Source organism: Centroberyx affinis, unplaced genomic scaffold (genome assembly GCF_046629955.1).
Source record: "Centroberyx affinis isolate AG114_WGS23_722 - 3 ecotype Tasmania unplaced genomic scaffold, CSIRO-AGI_Caff_v1 ptg003654l_1, whole genome shotgun sequence".
Classification (NCBI taxonomy): domain Eukaryota; kingdom Metazoa; phylum Chordata; class Actinopteri; order Beryciformes; family Berycidae; genus Centroberyx; species Centroberyx affinis.
In genome coordinates this window covers 17,884-39,678 of record NW_027281558.1, presented here as the reverse complement: position 1 = coordinate 39,678, position 21,795 = coordinate 17,884, and positions in this window count along the sequence as shown.

Sequence of the window (21,795 nt, the reverse complement as noted above, 5' to 3'; positions counted from 1 at the left end):
GTTTTTTCAGCAGTTTGCAATGCCTTGGTATTGGCCACTTCTGACTTCACTGAGGACTGAGGTTCTATGGCAAAATCAGGCCCACTTCCCTGTCTCTGGTTTGGATGGGGGGGCTTTCCAGAGCTTGCCATTTGGGAGGAAAGAGCAGAGGCCTCAGTCATTCCAGTTTGCATCCTCATACTTTCAGCCATGCCATACAGGTGTCTGGTTTGAAACTGTTGCTGAGCTTGAAGATGGGCAGGAAATGCTTGTTCAGGTCGGCCATAACGTCTGTCTAAATTATAACCTTGAAGAACCTCTTGTAAAAGGCTTGGGTACTGCTGCATTTGAGAATTATCCTCATGACCTTTTGCCCCTGCTCCTTCCCCTCTCTTTGCTAATGCCTCTACTACAGAACCACCAACATCTTTTGGATGCACAGGGCCATAGCTAGTCTGTGATTGGTGGTACCCTATGTATCTGGAATTTGATTCCATTACACTCACTGGGCCAGGCCTCCCTTTGTTCTTCATTGACATATCTGAGCCATATGGTGATTCTGGGTAGCCATATTTGTGTGGTCCAGATTGGGGAGGATTTTGAGGCCGTCCAAAATTAGATTTCTGGTGGAGTTGGTGATGGGAGGAATACACACTCAGATCTACACCTTCTTCTCCATTATGACTAGACTCTCTAAAGTAAGAGTGTGAATGTTTCTCTTCTATACAGTTGTCTTGAGGATGCTTGCTTTTTTCAGTGTGATTTCCCTCAGACCGAGTTGAAACAATCACACCCACACTACTGGCGTTTTGCTGTTCCTCAGATGTCTGTTTTTCTTCCCTCTCATTATTGTGTAATCTGGATATACTGTGCAACCTATTTTCTTTGTCCTGACCATCTTGTTTTGTGTTTACTTCTCTATCTCCCTGCACTTGAATGTTGCCTTTCTCCCTTCTTTCAACCACATCTTCACTTTCACTTTTAATTCCTTCATTTTTTATTTCTGTTGTCTTCCTAGGGCCATATCTATTATCATTATCAGTTGAACCAGATTCTGAGACACAGTTTGGCTGGGGAAGAGGAGCACTAGATGAAGCGGATGAGGGGGTTGAGGAAACTGGAGGTGTTGAATGTGAATTTGGGCCAGCCTCTGATGACTGACATCCAAAGGATGGAGATGATGACGAAGAAGGAATGTGAGCTTCATTCACTTTTGTTTCGGAAACACTTGGTTGTTTTGTAGTTGAATCAGAGGTGATTGTTTTAATATGTGATGCTTGTCCAGTCTGTGGCTGGTTTTGACTCTGAGATGGAGGGTAGTAGCCAGTTGGTTCAGACCCACTGCTTGCACCACTCATCTGTCTCACTCTCGCATGTTCCCCTTCAGAGAACTGCTCCTCTCGCTCAACTTTGGTCCCCGATGGTCCTCTCTCTGACATCACTGAAGTGTCTTCATCAGCTCCAGTCTCTAAGCTGGCACCATCAGCAATACCCACTGCACTTCCTTCTTTAATTGTGCTAGTGCTTGAGGCTGCACTGGCATTTCGACTCCTTGGTTGTGATGGAGGCATGGCATGTGTCGCCTGCTGCATTTGTCCACCATCTTTCCCCTTCTTCTGCGAAAGCACAGTGTCAGTGAGAAGCATGTGCTGCACTGTGTTTGGTAAATTGGCTACTTGTGAGGTCAAGGCATTTAGGCTATTCAGGCCAGCATCCTGCATTTTGTCAAGTGGAGAAGATGGATAAACAGAGGAGCCTTCCTCTCGGGATCCAATCCCTGTGCCTGGACCCATTCTGTTGCGGCTTGTTGAGGACAGACAAGTCCCCGCGACGGCACTCATGCCTTGAGCCTTATGACTGCCACTGCTACCACAACTACTGATGCTGCTGTTTGAGTTGGGCGTGGGACTCAACTGAGGCATGGTCTGCAGTAATCTACCATGACTATGGCTGCTACGGGGGTTTGGTGGAGGAGGATGTGAAGGAGCATGTCCTGAAGGGTTTCCATGTGCCTCTGAGACACCCATCAAAGGGGAAGGAGAGGAGCTACAGCTGGGGGATTGCACTGCAGAGGCAGCTGGAGAAGGGTTGGATATGGGGCTGAAGTTTTGGTTAATTTGTGTTTGTTGAGCATTGGCGTGCATTGGGGATTTGGCTATTTCTTGAGATGCTGCATGAGGTATATTGGGATTGGAGGCTTGGTGATGTTTAGCATATACAGAGCCTGGAGATGGGCCTTGGTGCTGCATCTTGAGAGAGTTGTCATAACCTACCCCTAAATTGTGCTGTGAGTTGCGGTGTTGTAGTGTGGCTTGCTTGTGGAGGGAATGTGTCTGTGGGGAATATGCAGGATAATTTGAAGCATGGTAACTCTGTTGAACATTCTCCATTGGCCCCACATTGTTAGCAGCAGCTGAACTAGAGACAGAGTTTGAATTAGAGTTGACATTGGGAGAGCTGTTGACTTTGGGATCAAACCCAGTGCTACCAGTCCCGTCGTGATATCTCTGTGGAGGAGGGCTGTACATTCCTGATGACCCTGTGGATGCTCCACCCTGTGGGGAATAGTGTGGGTATTGAGGGGTCATTCTGTGCCCAGAGTGTGGATAGCTCCTATGCGGCTGTCCATGGTGTAGAGCTTGGAAGTTTTGCCCATGCTGGCGGTGCTGCATCTGAGAACCTGGTACTGACTGCATTGCAGGGTTCTGACTCATATTGTACTGATGAGAAGGAGAGAACGCTCCAGCAGCACCACCACCACTACCACCACCTGAACCAGCGGTAGAACCATAGTCCACTGGATATGGTGACATTATGCCGGATGATGATGCAGAGCCAGATCCAGCATGCCTGTACTGGTGAGGTATATGTCCATCGATGTTGGGGTATCCAAAACCTGCCCCATAACCCATACCACCCCTTCGATGCCTGTCCTTCCCAGCCATTGGAAAATAATAATCCATGGTCTCCTTCCGGTAAGGGTTGCTACTGTTGCCACTGTGAATGTTACCCTGTGTTGGTGGTGGCTCCCCAGCCCCTCTGTTTCTAGCACCGTAAGCAAGCATATGGCTGGCTTGACTGGGTAGGTGATGGCCTCTATGAAGGCTCTGCTGTTGCATCCCTGCGTAATCATCCGTCATCCTAGGGGAGATCTGGGGGTCTGCTGGCTGAGGGGGATAAGGAGGGCCCCCTCCACCCCTCCCACTGAACCCAGGGGGGAGAGAGGGTGGAGCTGGACTGTTAGAAAAATTCTGCATTTTCTGGAGTTTGGAGTAAAAACGGAAGTGTCTGTCAGTGTCTATATCAGGGAATGCTTCTGATCAGAAATTGAAAGGCTTATGGCAGTAACCATATATGAAAAAAGTGTGAGAGTCTATGGCCTGGCAGTAAAACAAGGAAATTCTTTTAAAAATCCACCAAAGAGTTGAAGCAGAGGAATATATATCACAGATGTTATAATCACACGTGTAGCAGAAAAAAGTGAGTAACGAGGTTGAACAGATGAAGATTCTATCAATATATGAAATGGTCAAATGGCAAAAAAATGACTTCTGCAATCTGCTGATGGTATGGTTGTCTCCACTTTTTAAAAAAGATTCACTTACGTAACAGCTGTATCCTCAAAACAGAAATTCAAAAGAACAGATATGTGCTGGAGCAAGTGTAGCAGGTTTCCACTGCTAAAAAATACAAGATGCAGACGGTGCAATCATTCCCATGAAGCTGAAGCAGTTTGGCACTGAGTAGGCGAGGATATCAAGCACGACTGACACACCAGCACTTGAGATGTTCAACGCTAAATGTCTTTACATGTATACTCTCCACTGTAATAACAGCACAAGCAAACAGAGCTACGCTAGGATTAAATTGTGGTGGGATTCAATAGCATCTTGTGCAAAAACATGTCAATGTAACCATTGAGACTGCCTTCTGTCGCAGCAATTCTTCAGTTCATCAACATGTGTAGGTTTGTTCGGAACTGACTCACACCTGTGTGAGAGGAAAACTGCAGTAACACTAATCAAGAGGTCTAGATATAGACCTCCACTAAACGCTCCCAGAGGCAAACACTCCATTGATATTCTCATCTGCACTTTGATGCAGAGTCTAATACTTTTTGAGATGTTCTTTTTCTTTGTCATTCCCTTTCAAATACTGTTTTCTTGTTTTGCTATTGTATGTATTCAGTTGGATTGTAGAAGTCTTTGGTCCTTATCCTGTAATTGTTCTCTGCTTGATTCTGTGTTCAAATAGTTCCTGTTGCTCCTCTGTATCTTCAACATTTAGTTGTCTTACCTTTGTTTTTTCTGTCAACCGTCATTTAATTCTACCTAATTCCATGACCACAATTTCCCAAAAGGAAGGCAATCCATTAATTCCTCTTCAGGTTTACTCAATTTAAGGTCCTGTTTCTCTGTTTCTCTCCGGTATCTCCATGCAGTTAAGTTCATTTTCCAACAGCTGCTGACCAGAAGCCTTCACAACTCTGAAAATACAAAAGAAGAATCAAAAACGTTAGCATACACAAATGAAATTACATTTCTTTCCAATATCATATCTTGAAGTAATCCTCAGTATAATTAAACAATTGTAAGAGTAGTAGAGTAGAGTTTAACATTCTGTTTGTCAGATTACTTTTCATAGCCTATATTAACTTAATTTCAACAATATTATAGAAAAGCAATGTGAAATTCCTACACAGTGTTTCCTCTAATTGTATGCAGCTGTGGTGCTTGGGGGGGAAATTCTAGTTTTGTCCCATATCTGTCGCTGTTTGGGTCTACGTTATGTTTCAAATTGACTAAAACTTTTTTTATTCATAATGAAATCATTACTTCTAAAATATTTGGGCTACACTTACTTTAGTTTTAGATGACAGTAAGACTAAATTACAATGCTAATTTTAATTTCACATTTTCTCTTGCAGTGGTGGTGATTTCCTTACTGTGGTGGCGCACTACTGCTAAATAAATACAGAGGAAACATTGCTACATATCTTCTCAATGTGACAACTGCAAGCATGTCAAAGTTTTGAGCCTTTTTTAGGTCTTGTCTTAATTAATTTAGCTTATTTCAAATCCCTGGGGCAGTATTCATTAAAACGAAAACTTCCAGAAACTTGTTACTGATCTAGGATCGCTTATCAGACTACAGCATTTCCCATAAGTACACTTATTGTAGTGGCGCACCACAACATCACAAAGGTCCATCACAAATAGATTTGCCAAACTGACAATAACATTAACCTTCCTTGTTGCACACACTGTCCATTCCACTGCTTACTTCGCTACTTAAAAGGCTTACTGGTCTCATATCAACACTCGTATTTTAATATGCATTGTGAATACAGCCCTTTCTGTGGTCAAAGCTCTAACAATGCCGTCTCTACTGACTGATAACAAAAGGGGGTGGTGTAGAGGAAAGTGGGTTAGCGGCAGCAGGCAATTAAGGCAACAAAATAACATAGTCAAGGTCACAAATCCTACTTCACATGTAAACAAACAACCTCGTGCAACCAAGGCAAGCTAAGTGGTCCCTCTCTCAACTCTATATGATGAGGAGCCTAAAGACAATTAACTTTAGTGTATTTAACATCTTTTAATGGGCTTGAATCAACAGGGGCGATAATTAAAGGGATGACGCCACCTTCATGGGGTCACTGCCCATAATGGCCAAGTGTGACACAAGTCTATTGTCTGTCTCAAATAAACTGTAAAATGCTTAATGGCCCTGAAACAACTTTGGGTGACTTTTGTTAGTGTAGCCCTGCTCTGAGCTACAAGATAATTAGGTTTCACTGTTTCCAATGGTAACTGGAAGTGTAATTAGTGACATCTGTCTGTCAATCTTGTTATTAATGTGTACCTATTTTCACCAGTGTTGTTTAGCCTTGTTAAATCTGAGCTTTGACACAGAGAAAAGTAACTAGTTTTCATCAATACACTAATCATTTGAGATTTTGATAATTTTGTTACTCAGTGTCACTATTCTAGTGAGCAGTTGAATAAAGAAGCTGAATATAACAACAAAACTTTCAACAGTAGGGCTACAAAACAAATTGGCCATACTTTGTAAATCAAATTGAGATGGGCAAACTGGCATCATCAAACAGTTCTGTGTACAGGTGACACATTTGGGGGTGACACTAGGTTTAAATGGGTGATGCAGTGTAAGGTGACAAGATGGGAACGATCTTTTTTTTATCTACATCAGTTTAATGGCCCTTATCTTGCTCACTAATTAATCACAACACCTCATTGTGCACGGCCTGACAACGATATTCACAATACACACATTGCAGCATTAAATAACTGGTGACTGGCTGAATGCAGTTAGTCAGCAAGTCAATCAATTGTATGGATGCCCTAATAATTAGGGCACACGCAGTACTATTTTTTTTGCACTCAAGGATCAAAGGCCAGTTCGGCATTATTTTTGGTGATTTGTGTCATCAACACAACACTGGCTTCTGTAACTTAGCTTTGCTAGCTAGCCAACAGCAAGGTATACGCATTACAATTAGCTAGTGGTGCTGCCTCTTTTAGCTTGGTAAGGTTAGCGTTAGCTAAAATGCCTCATCATATGCTGCAAATTAAATACGCGAGCTAGCTGCATATGTTGCTAGCTAGCTAGCTACTACCACTAGCTAGCAGCGTATCAAGCAAGCAAATTTGCGCTTATTACATTATTATAAACATTTGTGAACAATGCACAAAACGATAATTATAGCAGGCTAGGAGGACGGGGCAGCCAAACAGCCTTTAGCTTCAAAAGAGAGGTGATTAGGTGCAGATGTTTCCCCTTTAGAAATTCAGTGGGGCTATGGGTAAATGGGTTAGCATAAATAACGTACACTAGCAAGATAACTGGTGTGGATGCTGCAGACAATAATCATCACCCAGCCTGTAATTTTCCTTGAATAAACAGAGCTAAGGTTAGCCCGGGAGAGGCAAGTCAGTCAGAGGCAGGCTAGCTAACCAACCTACTCTTGAATGCATACCTGAGAACGTAGCAATACAAGGCCCCTCGAAGAGTGAAAGGCTGTTTTGTGACAATCCCGCTGCTGTGGCAGGAAACCCCAGTCTAGAGTCGACTGCTCCGCCGCTTTTCCCTCACCCTCTTGAGTCCAGACAACCCCGACCAGCGGCGGCGAAGTCGGGGGGCCCGTCACGACACTCAGATCCCGGGCCTTTCTTCTGATTTCCCCTTTTCTTTTGTCCTCACCTCCAAAAATGATGAGAGCAGAGCACAATCGGGGTGCCTGTAGGTCCCGTAACCAGTGAGGTCCATACACCCCCGCCCCCTCCCCTCTTGTTCCCTCGCCTCTCTCTCCCTCTTTCACACACCGTTTAGGTGATTCCACCTATCTCGAACTGAAATTAAACACATTGCCATCGCACAAGCCTTCACTAACACACGAAAAGCCCAAACGTCAGTTCCCGTCACTAAATTGCATTTCCATGCCTTCATCAGTAGCTCGACCTATTCGTTTTCCTGTAAGGCTACTGTTTTTTTTCTTGCAACAGAAAGACCGCCTTGAAAATGCATACACACTCATATTCCTGCACCCCCTCCCTCATCTCTCTCCATCACATCCCTCCATCTCCCCTCCCTTTCTCGAGCTTTTGCAATTTCATTGATTTCCATCTATTTCTACCATAAAATATAAGATTATATGAATGTTGCAAATGCAATTTATGCTCTTACTCTGTCTGGGCTGAGCCTTTTGGAACAGCTCCTTTGTTCTTATTTCATCTCAAGTGAAAGTGAATTAATGAAGGCACCAGGATACAAAGGCAATATGGAGAGGAGACATAGGGTTGAATGGAACAAGGTGTTATGTCTGAGATGAAGTAGTCAATAACAGATTAAAGACCATTTGTGAGCAAATTGGTTAGCCTGCATTAGAAGAAGATTGCGGTGCAATGGATGAGGCTTGTTGAGTTTACTGTGGTCTCTGCATGCTGAAATGTAGACCTATTGTACACACAGTGCGGCTATAATGGTATTTTCACAAAGAAAAACCCACTTAAATCATTAACATAATATCTACCCGATGGTTAATGTTTGACATGATGTGCTTAGAACATAATGTTATCATGTGCAAGAACAACAACAGAGGTGCTACGAATGGAATCATTTTCCCATTAAATTTATTGTGTTGTCTCTGCCTGAGCTTATCTGCCCTCACACAGGGCCAGTGAGTGCAGTGCGGACCCACTCATACTCTCCCACCATCATAATGGTGTGCCCTATGGCCCCCATCCATGGTGCTGCACTTTTAATGTACTGCAGTGTGTCATACATGCACAGACACAGACACACGCACACACACAAAGACACACATACACACAAACCGCTCAAACACACACAAAGGCACACAAGCACACACAAACATGCACTCTCAAACACAGGCACACACACACACAAACTGACAGTCTTCACACACACGCATACACATATGCAGTCATTCACTTAACCCGTCAGTCACAAGAAGAAAAATCTCTCTCAGTTTCTAAACAACAATTCAATACATTTCATTCCCTTGCAGATACACGTCTATTTCTATCATAGTTGCCATAGCAACTGCATCACAGAGCCCTAACTGTGGATAATTTGTAGGCTACGTATCTACATTGGGTTTTTACATGTGCACTTTCATGCAGACACACTTGCTTACCGGTAAAATTCTCTCACAGAGCTAACCACGAATTGCTCGCAAACAGTTGTATACTTCTACGGCTACTAAGCCACATTGAAAGAGCTGAGAGGCGAGATAAGGGCATTGATACTCTGGGCCAGCCAGCCAGCCAGCCAGGCCTATCCAATCAAGAGGAACGCCTGCTGGGATACACACTGACTCTTTCCATCACGGACAAGGTCACAAAATCTTCTACAGGGGTGGCTCAAGCACACAGTTGTGAAGAAAACACCCAATTTTGAGCCCGCTTAATGCCCCCCACAACACACACACACACGCACGCATACGCACACACAAAGATTTCATTGCTCTATAAAATGCACTGATACAACCTTGTTAAATGCACTTTTATTTAAAATAAATTGGGAAAATTCAAGCTAAGTGAGCCTATTGACATGGGAAAATTCCTGTGACCCTACTATTTTAAACATAAAAATAATGTGTTCACAATGTATTGACGTTTTTCTGTTTAGAGGGCAAAAACAATGTTTCATTGCTCAAGGGGACAGGAATCAAGCTGCCTTTGTGAACTGATCGACTGTGTGCAGACAGGCTGCCCGGCTTCCACAGTGGGTTTGGTGCGGTCCTAAAGCCAGTGGCAGTAGTTTTTCATTTCTGAACGCTAAAATATGATAACTGGAATTTTAATAAGATTCCAGTTATCATCGTAACTCCATTTTCATATCAGGAAGCGTCCCAAGGCTGAGATAGCATGGGTTAATGGGTGACGTTCCAGCACCGCGTCTCCTTACAGGCACGGCTGAAATGTTCTAAATCCTTTAATAAGAGTCAGGACTAAACGATGCATATAGGCTATGTGTAAGACATTAAATCTACGAAGCCCAGCAAACCCAGCTAGATAAACTGGCAAATGCATAAAAAGAACCATTACATTAGACTGTGCTTTATACATTTTCACGTCAACATCCACACTCATAGAAGCTCTCACACAGCAAAATGATCTATGTTGCCCTTGACATGCCAGCACCAAATGAGGACATTTTGTATCAGTGCAAACATTTGCATAGTATTCCTTGCCGTATTTTCAGTATGTGCTGAACCTGTCTGTGCAGGTTTTATACAAAAGGTATAAAACGTCGAGAGACTTCAGACACAAGTAAGTTTGATGTCAGTCAAATGACTGAATAGGCAATTACGACTCAGCTGGAACGCAGCTCCATAACCTGAGCGCATGGAGAGAGGAACAGTGGATAAGTACTTGCACTGCGTTCACCCTGAATACAGTCCACTTTTAACCGTCACTTTTTTTTTTTTATAATTGTGCATGGGATTGTAAGGTCCCTTTTGCTACTGATTATGCCTGTGGATTTAATAAGCATTAATGGCTCCATTTTGAGTGCTGAGACAGACACTTCTCTACTGTAGGAACAAGAGGTACTTTACAGGACTTAAAAATATATGTCACATACCATCGTTATGCAGAAAATATATGATGTCGATGATAATAATTAGTAGGCTACACCCTGACCAGCTATGTTTGTTCCTAATATGAAGACCAGACTAGTTACACCAAATCCATGGCTTACACAACATTGGGGTAATATACAGTATATGTCACTATTTTATATACACATATTGATTTATAGATATACCCACTATTTAAGACACCGTCCTTAAAATTTAATTAGTAGAATAACTTTGTTGGCAGTTGATTTTGTAAAACTGTGGAGAGGAGCAGCCAAGAGAAATAGAAAACATCTGACACCACAGATGCCACAGTTTACTCAAAACGAGAAAAAAAAAACAGCATCCCAATTCATATTGCAACAACCAAATGACCTGCCCCAGAGCAGCAGTGATTTGCAATTTCCTTGATGACCACATGGAGTCAGAGTCACACAAGAAACATGCAGCTGTGATCCTGTACTCAGCAGCAGGATATGCATCACAGCAGTAGGCTGAACAGGAGGGATTGGCAAAAAAAAAATGGCCCTCATATTATTTCTCTGAAATCCCAGTCCAACTATCCCTTTGAAGTGTATGCTTGTAAGTTATGCTTTGGTACAATTTTACGGTCTTTGATCTTTTTGCAGCTGGAGTGTCCTACAATATTACAATTAGTGTCCCACGGACAGTAGATGTTATATCAGTAGAATGGGCATGGCTTTGATAATACATGGTTGAAAACATAATTCTTAGGACAGAGAGAAATGAGATCTTGAACTTTGATTGCTACTAGCTGCGATACCACTCTCACAATTTCAGCGCAACTCTTGTGGATCAAAGAACATGACGCAGCCCTGTTGAAATACACTTGCAAGAGCTAGAACTCCAAATCTGTGACCTTAACAGAGCCTGATGGTGCAAAGATGTCTCTTTCTCAAAGACAATTCAGTGGTACTTCACTCTGTCTACCACCATTACCGTGACTATTATATCTCACCAGTGATATCTACCAAAGTTGGTAATCAAAGAGCATAAAAACATACATTGCAGAACCTAATATCCCACCCCCACTCAAACACACACACATTCACACACTCACTTCTCTTTCTAGCCCTGTGCCCCCTATTTAAACAGAATCTACGCTCATTTACCAAAGATGAGAGGTGCCATATGGTGTCTAATTCATCCATAGTGCTGTGGATATTAGTGGCAAGCTGTGTCCAGCAGGGAGCGCTCTCTCCTAATGTCCCTCAACCGTTCTCACATAACTCTCCCTCACACTGAGGCCTGCTGCCACACTCTCCCCCCGTCTCCTAGCAACCTCAGAACCCTGCCTCCAATCACTACGGATACCGGGAGGGAAGGAGGGAGGGAGGAGAGAGTGAAAGAGGCAGAGAGGGAAGAGGAGGAGGAGGAGGAGAGGCTGGCTAGGCATCGGCATCAGAATCCTAGGCAGCAAAACCTGCCTGACTTTCATGTCGAGAAAGAGAGAGGGAGACAGAAAGAGAGATAGAGAGAGAGAGAGTGAGAGAGTGAGAGAGAGTGAAGGCTGAGTGCTGGTTAATGAGTAGATGTGAGAGGGTTTAGGGGTGGATGGTGTTGGGTGGGGGATCCAGGTGGGAGAGGTGAATCATGGAGCTGACATATTGAGATCATAATTCAAATCAGCCATATTACAGAATGCAAGGTGGAAGAGAGTGATTGCCCCAATTAAGGAGGTTTGTCTTGAGGGTACCCTTTGCTTAGCCTCATCTTCTTCTTCCTCTACCTCCCCTCCCCCCTTCGCCGACCCCCCACCGGCTCCTCCTGCCCTCTCTCTCTCTCTCTCTCTCTCTCTTCTTCTACTCCCCACCTTCTCCTGCAGCCCATTAAATTTGATGGTACCATCATCATCTCCGTTCTGTCCTTGTGACTCGTGGCGGGCCTCTGTGCTTTATTACTCCGCTCTTCCTGGGGGTCTAAGCTGTCCTCTCCCGTGATGTATGTTTCTCTCGCACACAGAGGGTGTGTGTACGCATGCATGTACACACACACACACACACAAATTCCCAGAGACGCACTCGCATACTGGATATGTCATATTCACCAGCCTCGCACTCACTAGCATTCTGTATATGTCACATGCATACACAAATGGGACACACATCACACACACTAGTCCCTCTCCTAGTACTCACACACATGCATTCACACACTCCTTGTGTGATATGACAGTGACCTTAGACACTGGATCGCGTTCCCCCTGTGGCGGCTGTCATGTGGGGATGTGCCACAGAGATACACGCATGACAGGGTTTAGTCAGGAAGACAGAGCCGTGTTCGTCAAGTTGATACGCAACAGGAGTCACTGGAGTGGAAGCTGACAGGTTCTGTGCGGCTCAGCCTGGAAAGAGACTAGGTATTAGTGCCACGGTAGTACACGGTATTAATCTGAATTGACATGTAGGTTGTGATACAATATGATACAAACATTTGAATGCAACAGGACAGAATGATATGATAGAACACAATATATAATACAATATGGTACAATCTTATACAATGCAATATTATGCCATACCATACCATACCATTATGTAAGGATAGGGATTATTCTGTACACGTGCAGTACAGTGTATCAGAGAGAGAGAGAGAGAGAGAGAGAGAGAGAGAGAGAGAGAGAGAGAGAGACAGAGAGAGAGAGAGAGACAGAGAGGGAGAGAGAGAGAGAGGTTGCATAAAGTTAGATTACATGTCACCTCTCAATAACTCAGATTATACTGTATAAAAACTGTTTAAGGGTGAGAGCTAATGACACAAACATATGTGTGTTTGGAGAAATATGTAAAGGGATAGACAGTCATTGTCATCAGAAGTCCCCCATCATGCATCTCTAGCCTCCAGAGTCAGCACATTGCAATGCAAATAGGAATAATCAGACAAACAGTTTATTGATAGACTAGACTAGGAAAGTACTCAAGTACTTTACTACTACCACTCGTTGTACTCTACTACTACTTGTAGTCTTCATTTCCTACCAACTGATTGCTCAAATGATTCTAAACTCAAACTGTATGCTTAATAAGGACACAACCTTTTAAAATCGTATTTTCTTTATTGTAGAAAACATTAACATATCCCATTTCACAAAAAACTGCAAACACAATGCAATTCAAACAATAAACTTCCCCTCAACACAATAATCAAGTACAAGAATTAAGATGAACATACAACAAAATTAATACAACCGTACAATAAAAGAATAGAGCATATATTGATTATCCTGTTGCAAATAGCTGTAAGGTGTGTCCGACACTAGCAATGTCAAACTCATTGATATAGAGCCATGGAGCCAACAACCTGTGACAAACACCATGAGATCAGCACACAAGATGCGGGAAAAGTGCCCATTGTAAGTGTCATTGTAAGTGTTTAAGGTATTTGTTAAAGGAAACTGATTTTTCGGGGTATTTAGGGCACTGACACATCTAGCATTTGGATGCCTGAAGCCCTCCCAAGAAAACATCACAATATTCTCACAACTCAATGTCTCACAGCCACTGGCAAACTTGAGCTGGCGTCCAAGACTTGCCAGTCATGACATAAGTGTAGGAACAGAAAACCCACAAACACATTAGAATACAGGCCCATGGCCTTTCTGATAAGTAACATAAAGTCTCAAAACCTATGCATACAGGTGCCAATATCATTAGTTTTGCCAAAAAAAAATACAGTTGAGGGGCTGAGCAGGTAAGGCGTCAAGCCTAAATTATGGCCACAAAGCCACAGCAGTACAGGCTCCAAGTTCATTGTTCCACGAAAACGTTAAAAAAAAAGGCAAAATTAGAGTGAAAAAATCTTTCTGCTATGGTAGCTAGTTAGCTAATGTTAGCAAATTTGCAAGCTAACACCCACCTTCTCTGACACATCAAGCTAAGGTTAACGATAACCTTAGCTTGATAACAGGAAAGTTTGCTTGTACCCTACTAGGTCCAAAACATGGCCCTAACTTTGCAACTATAACACTAACATGAACATTAAAACAATAAATACAAAAGTAAAACAACAACATCACTCTGCTGAGTACCTAATTCGCTTGGAATAACACTCACAGAGTAAACATGCCTGGTTATCTCACTGTTTGCCTCGGTTGCACCAGTGACTTGACAGCAAATCCCACCTCACCAACTGTTTTTGCAGGAAGAAGTGAAGAGTCAGTCATAACGGTGATAGGCTTTATAGCACCACTATTCACTTCAAAGAACCACTGAAGAACCAGACTTTTTCTGTGTACTACTACAATTACGACATCGACTACTATTACTACTACTAATACTACTAATTATAATTATTATATGATATGATATGTGCTCTGATGGTGAACATCGTGTCACTGTTGCACAAATTCATTCATTTCAAAGTACATTCTGTGCCAAGTGCTGCCACAGCATCAGACAATCTACCACAACATATTATCCTTTAAAGAAATCTCCTCCAGACAGGACTGGCACTTTAATATATGCCTACAAAACTTTAACTCTCAGCAACAGAAGAGATGAAAAAGGGAGAGCGGGAGGAGGACGGGCGGGGGAGAACATGTGTGTGTGTATGTGTGCGGGCGTGCGAGCGCGCGCGCGTGTGTACAAGAGAGAGAGTGAGAGAACGCCGGCTGCTGTTGCCAAGGCAACCATCTCTCTCCCCTCTCCTCTTTAACCCTTTCTCCCCAGCACTTCCTTTTCACCTTCTGTCTTTTACCATCTCAGTGATCTCTCACTTGTTAATGTTCTATCACTCCATCTGTCCCTCTCTTTCTCTCTCCTCATCTCCCTGCAGTCCATCCCTCTGTTTCTCTGCTTCTGTCTCTTTCTCTCTTCTCTGCAATGCAAAACTCTTGATTTGCGTGCTATTCACTCATCTTCACCTTGATTCCTCATTTTCATGTCTGTACACCTGTCATTTTGTCTGCACACATGTCCCTTGTTAACTCTGAATCATATTCTGGGCTGGAGAAATGTAACAATTTGTGCTGCTCTGTGGCAAGTATCAGGGAGTACTTGTTTCACTTGAAGTGTCACTGATGATTTGAAAAGTTTTACTCATTCTATGACAAGATGACTGCTGGCATGCAAGTAAAAGTTACCAGGGAAGTTATTAACCATCCTTAAGAAATATCTGCTTACAATATCGTGTGGGCATTTTGGAGGATGCCATTGTCTGTATTTTTGAAACATTGAGCGCTGAACAATTAAGGTTGGCATTTTTCAGTTTGATATACTGGCATCTGGAATATAACCCACGCTTTATGTGTCATTTCTAATCAAATCAGAGATTATAATATAAGATTATAATATAATGGATTCATCATATCCTCTTATCTCTTACATTACAAGTGACGGTAGGATTATTATTAAGTCCTTGTTGAACTGCTGAACTAACCTTTATTGGCCAACTGATTTATAGGCCCCTGATGCTCATGTTCAAGATCACTCTTAAGAGACAACATTGCGTGACAAACCCTGCAAACCCGCCAGTGACCATAGACACCTAAATTTGGGCTGACAGGGTAAATCAATGGGGTGTCACTTAAGGTGGGTGACGCTCTTCTCTGCTGCACCCCCACATTGTGAGTTAGGCTGATAAGACAGGTGTATTTTTACATAAACATTTTGCCTTGTGCAGCTTTAATTTCTTAGCTAATTTCAGTTGCCATGCCTAAACTTCAGTAATACTTACGGGTACAATATAACCTGCCATTCTATACTAATCTTGTATATTTTGCTAACTTCAACATACTCAAACCAAACAATAAATACATGAGGTGACTCCTAAGCAACTGATTTCATGGGCAGCCACTAATGCAAGATAGGACATTTAGAGGTCAGTAAAAATAACTCTGCCTTTAAATAACTAAAATATTTAAATCCCCTCCCTCCTCAACCTTGCCCATGTGCAAACCTTACTTTAGGCCTGCCTCATCAAACATACAGCATCATGAAACGAGCTGCTGCCATGTAAGCTACGATGCTATGCTTCTCGTGTATTGATCACCTCCAGTGTATAGATCATGTATGTTGGTCTGCTGTCTGTGCAGTTGTGTCTCAGTGCCTGGTTTCCCTCCACACAGCGCCGGGACCAGCTGCTCAATGCCTTCGCTGCTGTCCTCACTGTCCTGGGAGCTGGAACATGACACACACACACACACATACACACACACACCTACACATTCACACATGCCCACACAGACAAGCACACGAATGCATATGTGCGTGTGTGTGTGTGTGTGTGTGTGTGTGTGTGTAAGCAGCATGTGCAGAATCAGACACACTGCATCTGCCTTCCATTGTACCAATTGTGGGAATTGTGGCAAATTAAACAATTCATCTAAATGAATAAACGTATTCCCTCAATCTGTTCGTCCCTCTGTCCGCGGTATGTTTTGACCTTTTGATATGAGAAAATTTGTAATTATTACATTTAATGAAAGCTGATCTTGAAACACATCAGCGGTTTATGTAACATAAATGGTTTAATAATGCTATTAAATAATGTACTATACTTCATTGCTGCCTCAGACCCTTCTCCTCTGTGTTTTCTGACATAATATATCCTGTTGCTAGGTAACAGTTAATTGTTAAAATGTAGGTACTTGATGTAGTGGAGAAAGAGAGGGGACAGGCACTGACAGAGAGAGAGAGGGAGCGAGAGAGAGAGAGAGAGAGAATGACAGAGCAGCGCAGTACATATTGGCTGAGCCATATTCTGCAATCAAATGAGCCTTCTGAGGACACAAGTTTCAAGGATAAAGTGAGTTGTAACACTGAAAAGGAAGCTGGCTTTATTGGACGTAGTGAGCTAGCACCTCTGCTATTGTCATCTGTCCTTTTTACCCCTCTTCCCATTTTCCTCCCTCTCTCTCTCCGTCTCCCTCCATCCTGCTCTCCCTCTCATTCTCCATAATCCAGTGAACTCTCATCCATAACTCACCGGCCTCTCTTCCTTTTATTACAGCGATGCTCCCCCCCCTCTCTCTCTCCCTCCATCCTAATAATTCAAGCTGACACACAATATAAGGGGGCCTTGGAGAGAGAGAGAAAGAGAGAGAGAGAGAGAGGGAGTGAGAGAGAGTGGGAGGGTGAGAGGTAAAGCGAGGGAGGTAGAGAGGGAGAGAGTGAGAGAGAGAGAGAGAGAGAGAACTCGGGAGACAGGAGTGAGGGAGGCAGGAAGAAAGTGATGGAGAGAGTGTGAAAAGATGCGAGATGATGGACAGGAGGGAGGGAAGGAGAGAGGGAGCAAGGTTTTCGCCTGCGAGCGGCCGTTGAATTAGAGTCGCTGAAGGTTTCGGCCTTCGAGTGCGGCCTGCGTGGGGATTCGGTCTGACCTGATCACTGGCCTGTGGTCAGACCGGTCTACCTTAGCATTCATGCTTCTCGCTCTTTCATGGCGATCGTGTGCCTGAAAACCCTTTAGTGACAATGTAGTAAAAAAATCAGCTCTCCTATCCCTGAACAAGAGAAAACCCCACCGGAATCAGTTAGATTCAGCCAATTCTTGATGAATCCATGCACTCTACCACACTGTCTGTCTGTCTGTCTGTCTATCTATCTATCTATCCTATCACATCCCTTTTTTTTCCTCACACCTCGCCCCCTCTATCAATAATTGAATAAGTCTTGCTTGCCAATGTGACTGAAAAATTAATGTGAGCCGGGAGAGGGGGGTTGGGGGTGGGGGGTGGGGGGGTGTACCGGGAGAGGGATGATGGATGGGGAGGAGGCGGGCGTCGGGCGTCGGGCGTCATCGTCGGCGGGCGGACGACAGGAGGGCAACCGCACACAGGTATCGTCAAAATGACACAGACGGAGGAGAGTCAGTCAGATAGTTAGCCTACGGAACAGATGTCCAGTATCAAAGTAAGGCACATGAGAGATTGACAGAAGATTCACCTCCCGGTCTCTAAAGACACAGCACTGCTCAGCACATTCAGCGCCAGTTTGTCTTCATGTGTCCAAACTTCCTGGTTCCTTCCCAAACACCTATTTCCTCTAGCTGCGGTCAGTGGGGAGTGCAGGTGATAGTCAGTGCCGGGGGGGGATGCAGCCACTTCATCTCATCTTCACTATTTTGGGAGCTGGGTGAAACGATGGTCTGAGGTCATAGATGCACTGCAAAAAAATCTCCATCTTAACAAGTCATTTAGTCTATTACTGAGTCCTAAAATTTTCATTTTCTTAACATAAGTGAAAAAAATCTGCCAATGGAGTTAGATAATTTCACGTTTCTGATACGTTTCAAGAATTTTGTAGAATCAAGTGTCATTTTCTTGATAGTAGTGCAGTGATCTGCCTTATTCTGATTTGTTTCAAGATATTGACAGTCATTTCTAGAAAATTCCTGAAACAAGTGAAACTGCATCGGAAAAAAAGTGGTGTTATCTCACCTCATTGGCAGAATTGAAGCCTGAATAGGAGACTAAATGCCTCATTAAGATGGGTGGGTTTTTTTTTTCAGTTTTTACAGTGGCCATAACTGGCCACAGTCCATCTCTCTGTCTTCATCCCTCACTCTCTCACTTTCTCTTTCACTCTCTTCACCCCCCTCTCTCTCCCTTTATCCCTCTCTATCTCCATCTAACCCCCATCCATCTTTCCCTGTCTTGTGTCCTGATGCAGAATCATCATTAATGCTGAACTTGTACGTTCTCACTCATGCTGTTTACATCGCTGTAAGAGCTTAGTCATCTTAGTAACTTATGACTTTTACTAATGACTTTTGAAACTCTATTGGCGACAAAGGACTTGCAGCAGCATTGACAGGTCTCTGGCACGGCTTACGGTGGCCTGAAATTGACAGAAACATAATAGTCACATTTTCACACTAGAACGAGCGAGGTAGCTAATTAAAACAGAGATCTAACAGAAACGGCGAGCCAAGAGATACATCAAGATGCAAAATAAAATAGCTTCACTTTTTTTTTGGCTCGAGCAAATGTGTCGTGACAGTCATAGCACCGTCCCTCCATCTTTGAGCAGCTGTAAATGCGAGGGGGTTGGGGGGTTGGGGGGTGGGGGGGATTTTTCGAAAGCCAGAAATCTCAGCACCTGCTGAAGTAATTGTTGAGTCACTGGTATTGATCAACAACCCAGATATATTATGGTCATGTTGCGCTATGGGGCAGTAAAAATCGGACTTAATGCATCTTTAAGTCACTCAACATAAGATCTGCTTGTTAACATGCCAAGAAATAAAATTTAAAGCCAAGACAGCTTGGCAATACAAAATAAAAACCTGTATGTAGTTGTGTTTTGATGTAAGGATTTTTCTTATATAAACTGAGAGGTTAGCATAGGGTTATGAGGACTGATAATCACACACACCTACAATGTGGCTCAACACATCTTGCTTTCCATCTCCATAAAAGGACTGTAAACTGGTGTTTGTACAGTTTAGAATATGTGAAATATTTGTCTAAGCATTCAATTTATTGGTGTTCAGTACCTAGATGCTCATGATGTTTTCAGCCTTTATTTACCCAGGAAATATTTGTTGAGCATGGATGCTGATTCACATTCATTTGTACACATTCAGATGGGAGCTGCCCAGTACAAGTCTTATACTATTGGCAACTGAACTCCTCATTCTCTTCCATCATCCAGATTTTCCCAGCCTGTCCTTTTATGCATTGTCTTTTACCAGTTCTCATCCTTGATCTCTCCTGGACAAATAAAGGCTTCTCTAAGAAGAGTTTCCACCGGATTTTGAACCTCAGAACACACGCCAGCGGCACTCGAGGGGCTGGAGGAGAAGAGTATGATGAGATATTTAACCTTACGAGGTCTCAGGCAGCTCTGCCGCTATACAGCCAGTCACACCCCAGCAGGAGCGGTGGGTGTGATGGTGCGGGGAGGAGAGGAGAGAGGCGAGAGCAGCCTGAGAGCAGCCTGAGGGGGCTGGACTGCATCAGACAAGGCTTTGTGGAGCGCCAGCAGCAGTGTGGGTCGTCGAGGAGGCAGACCCAGACCCAACCACTCCACCATACAGCCGCCATATGGTCCTTGTTTCAGGCAGCCACCTCTCCTCTCTCTCTCTCCCTCCCTCTCCTCTCTCATTTTCTGTCCCTCTCCTTTCGTAATCTCCCCATTTCACCCTCTGCTCTCTTTTCCTTTCATCTTTTCTCATCCACCCTCTCCTCTCCTCTCCTGTTTTCCCTCCCTGGAATTCCTGCCACCCCTCGGCCCAAACACTCCTGCTCACCTGCTGAGCAAAGCTCCTAGAAAGAGAGATAGAGAGAGAGAGAGAGAGAGAGAGAGATCATGTGTTTGAGAGCATAACAATGAATGAGTGCATGTCGAAATGTGAAAGAAAGCGAGAAAGACAGAGAGAGAGGAAGAGAGATTATGAAGGGTTTGAGACTATAAGAATGTGTGTTTGGAGAGACAGAGAGGAAGAGAGAGAGAGAGAGAGAGAGAGAGAGAGAGCTAGGCAGACTGTTTCTGTGTCCACTACAGTGGGCAGACAGACTCAGTCAAAGCCGGGGGACGTGAGAGCCATACAGAAGCAGCAAGCCAGGGGAACTTCTCTGGCACATAAATATACCAGCCAAATGGAAAATCAAGGAATGACGGGGTACGGAGGTGTGTGTGTGTGTGTGTGTGTGTGTGTGTGTGTGTGTGTGTGTGTGTGGGGAGGGGGGGGGGTTTGGCAAATCTTCAAAGTGACAGGAGAACGAGAGAGAGAGGGGGGCGGGGACAGAGGTACACACATACACAAACACACACACACATAAGGCTGAAAAAGACTCAGTACCATATTCATGAAACTTATAGTTTTTTTTATTATTAATACTCAACACTTCATTTTGTTCATCATGTACAAAGAGAAAGAATAGTCTTATTTGAGCACTTATAATTGTAGATATCAGTATTATCCTTATTAGAAGTACCTTAATGATGTTTTTTTGCAATTTCGCCATGACATGGTTAATTTTGTTATTGAGATTACTTTGATTGTTTCCATACAAAAAAAGAAGGTAAATGTTTTCCCCAATACTCAGTATTTACACAACCTGTACAGTTATTTGTTTTTGTGTCGTTTTCTGTTTGTATGGTGTAAAAATTTTGGTAATATTTCAAAGAAAAGGGCCACAAAAAGAGAAAAGAATGGCCAAGAATAATATTATGTATATCATTATGTATACAATTGATAATATTCATATCTTACATTTTGTCAACCCACAGTAAATTCAATCAGGCTATGTAGTTTTGGTGAAGATGAGTGTATTCGTAAACCTTTGCCCTGAAACGCAGGCTTTCTGTTCGCCTTGTGAAATACATTTAGTAGCAACCCCTTATGCCATGTTAACACATTCTCACATAATGCAATCCACAGCTATCAGTATGAATTAGATGAGATGGAAAATAGCAAAATTAACATACAATTTGATATAATTTAATAGACCTTTTTTTATGCCTCAGTATAAACCAGTATCAACACACACACACATTGTACAATTTAAAGATAAACAGGTTCTGAAATGATTTAGGGTGAAGCAGAAAATTCTAAGCTGCGAAATCACTTTGACCTTCACACCAAATCCATCGCATTCATCATATAATTTTTCTTATCAGGATGAGATGAAATCACACAAGTGACTCATTAATCTAAACCAAAGTGTTATTAGCTCTTAGGCTCCATCACCTTAGTAATATTGATGCCAAACAACCAGGTCAAAT